This window comes from Cynara cardunculus (genome assembly GCF_001531365.2).
Source record: "Cynara cardunculus var. scolymus isolate 2C chromosome LG 6, CcrdV1, whole genome shotgun sequence".
In the NCBI taxonomy this organism is placed as follows: Eukaryota; Viridiplantae; Streptophyta; class Magnoliopsida; order Asterales; family Asteraceae; genus Cynara; species Cynara cardunculus.
The window spans coordinates 9117867-9121467 of record NC_037533.1 but is presented as its reverse complement, the minus strand read 5'-3'; positions in this window follow the sequence as shown (position 1 = coordinate 9121467).

The following is a 3601-nucleotide window of genomic DNA, read 5'->3' as shown; positions in this document are numbered from 1 at the left end:
TGAATTTAATTGGCTTAGATTAGGAAATTGAGCCCTTTGATGCAGAAGAAACAGACTTTGTACTCTTTACTCTGTATTCAAACTTGGGAGTGGATTTAACACTTGTCGTCATGCTTGCAYGGCCAGAACCTAGGAGAATCTTTTTCTCAATAGGGGTTTTGCAACCTCTGGTTCTTTGGCAAYGACCTMTGTCTTAACTTGCTCTTTAAAYGAGTCCACCTCTGACTCAGAGTCAAAGTCAAGAAAATCCTTGTGTGAATATCGAAATACAGAGGTATTATTAAGAACTTGAGATTCTCGTATGCATGAGCTAAAAGCTTCATCCGTCTTTTGTTTTGTGGGACTTTTAAAAGTATCCAAGGAGTTACACTCAGAAGAATCTGCATGACCTTTAGGAGGATAATTCAAGGCCTCAAGCAAGTCTTGCTCAAAAACCTRTCTTATCGTTTMTGTGAAGTCATCCAATAATTTCGGATCCAGAGTTTTAAGAAAATTTCTTAYGGATGAACTCTTGATTTCATGTGGTTYAGGTTTGACAACCTCACTCTCGGTCTTAAAATGTTCRAGATTTGTAGAGTCAAAACAAAAAATCTCRTTTGTCTTCTGTATGCATTTTAAATCAACTTGCGGCACACRTTTTGAAGAGTAAGAAATATTTTTAAATTTCAACCTCGGAGTTCTGGCTCCACTTTCAAGCCTACATCTTTTGAATGGTGAGGCTGTATGCAAAATAGGAAAATCTGGTTTTTGTTTTTCGCCCAACCTAAACACAGATTCAAGAGTATTTTTCTTCTTCCAGGTGAGGTGTAGGTCTATATAACCTATCCCTGCTTTATCCTGTTGAGAATTTACTTTTTCGTACACCTGCTGAGCATCTTGATATTTCTTAATCAAGAACTCTTTTCTTTGTAAGCTCTGGTGTAGGAACTCCCTTTCCTTTTGAAAATAGTCTTTTAGGGCCTCAGAGTTTAATTTGTCTTGTTCCTTTTCTAGAAGCTCTGTTTCTTTCTTCTTAATTGCCGCTTTTAATTCTAAGCACTTTGTTTTAAGACTTGTTTCAGTGGATCATTTTGTTTGTAAAAGTTTTTCATTTTCCAYGGATGACTCTTGTTTTTCTACAGTTCGCAGCTCTGTCTCTCGTTCAAAAAATAGTTTTTCTTTTTCCAAATATTTTCTTTTGGATTTTTYGACAGWGAGCTTTTGTTGTAGATTAACGAAATCGTTAGTCAAAGTAGAGATACYCTCTTCCAGGTCAGAGTGAGAATACCCAGAGTTGGAACATACCTGGGAGTCGCAGTTAGATCCAAACTCTTCTCTGTCATTCTCGACAGCCATCCCACAGAAATTGGCTTGGTCTTCTTCTTCAGACGAGGATTAAGAGACCCAATTCTTCTGTTCTGCCATGAGGCTTCTTTGTGATTGATTGTACTTGTACTTATTTTTATAGTATAGTTCGTCTTTCACTATAGGGCCTCTGCACTCTTTGGAGTAGTGCCCCATCTTTCCACATCTAAAACATYGAACACCTTGCTTCTTCTGGTCCAATGGCTCTTCCTCCTTCTTGTTAGAAATAGATGGAGGGTTCCTTCYTTCAAAAGATCTGCCTCTTCTTCGATCATTCTGTCTTCCTCGTTTGTCGAAGACCTTCTTCCAAAACTTCCTTAGGAATTCCTTGGTGATCAGGGCCAAGGATTGTGCAGAGGCGTTTATATCGTCGTCTTCAGAGCTAGAAGCTATGTCTTCTTCATCACTCTCCAAGATGAGAGCCTTCTTTCCCTTTCTTCTCTCTTCTTTGGGTCTTCGTTCTCTGTGTGGYTGGCTTGATCCTATCTCTTTTGAATCAGAGACAAGAGCCAGAGGTCCACCCAGAGTGACCTTGGACTTCTGCACCTCTTGCTCTTGAGCCTGCAGAGTAACATAAACGTCGTGCAACGTCCATTGCTCCAGATCTTGATTCGTCTGGAGAGACATCGTCTGATTTTCCCACTCTGCATTCAATCTCTTCAAGAAGAGCATGTTGTTCTGCTCTTGAGTTCTGATCACGTCACATTTGCAACATTTGTTGATCAGAGTGTTAAAACGGTGATAAGTTTGTTCTAAAGACTCATCGGGAAGTGCCTGGAAGCTGTTGTATTCGTTCAGGCATTAGGCACGATGATTTTTTTTCATCTTTATGCCTCCTTCCAACTGGTTAGCCAGTTGATCCCACAAATCCTTGGCGGAGTCGCACGCATCAAGAGATTGGAAAATCTCGTTGGGAAGCGCCATGATCAAAAGTCTTTTGGCCTTTTGATCCACTTCCACTCTGCGTTTATCTTCATCGTTCCAGTCATGACGAAGTTTGGGTACTCGCCTGGCAGGTACCTCAACTGTATCACCAGCAGGAATACGAGGAATGATGGTGGTAGGGACATAAATAGATTCGTAAAGTTCTAGATCTAGACCCTCATAGAAGTTTATCATCCGAATCTTCCATTGGGGATATTCTTCCCTAATGAGAGTCRGASGTTTTGTCAAGGAACYGGCACTATACATGGAGTTCCACGATTGAGACAACATTTTAGATCAAAATTTTGAGAAGAAAACTTGACGAGAAAGATCATCGACAGAAAAACGATTTCCAGATTACGTAAAAGCAAACGTTTTAAAAAATGAGAAAAATAAGAGTGAAAATCCTTTTAAAACAAATAATCAAGAAGAATTAAGAGTTGAATCCAGTCTGATATCAATCGACTAATCAATGAATTTGATTAACCTGGCTCTGATACCAATTGTAGAACCCAGATACTCTTAATTTGTTGAGAACACAGTTTAAATAATGAGAATGAACGACTAACAGTGTATCAAGAATGATTGAACGAAATATTCAAAGTGAAAGTAAAAACAATTGAATGACTTAAATATGTCGAATGCTTTTATTGATAAAATTGAAGAACAATCAAAGCAAAACGTAATCTCACAGAATTTGTGTATAGTATAAGTCGGTTCCATCAGGTTGTTTAAACCTGAGGCGGAAGCCTCCTTATATATGCCTAGGTCTAACAAACTATGCTATAAAATAGGCTTGAAACTCTGAGCTAACTAGTCTGCATCCTTATCTTTGACTTCCCTTGAAAAGTGGAGCAGACTTGGTCAAGCCGCCTCAAATCTGTTAGACGCTTACAAGAATGTTTAGGCTAACACGCACGCGTTCCAAGGAGAAAGTAGCCAGAAGCTCTGCATGTACTATGCAGAGGCTCTGGGTCTTGGAGTTGTAACTTGGTGTCAAGCGCTTATGCTTTTTGGCGCACAAGGCTTGATCGTCCATGGGCATAGAGTGCGGGCACTGTATGAATGGAACCTTCACTCTTGAGTAAGAGCTCTGGTTCTTGATCTTCTACATGAGAGCTCTTAGTCCAGACTGCTTCATTAGACTAAGTCCTATTGACTAGAGTAAGAGACTTCTTACTTACACTTTCACAAGTTGGGGTCTAACATAGGTTGTCATCTTTGCAATTTGGGAGGGGGGACTTCTCATTATTCATCGTTGTAGCGGGGGTAAGGGGTAGGGAAGGTGTGGTAGAGGATTCTTGTTATAACCGGGTTTTTTACAAACCTGGGT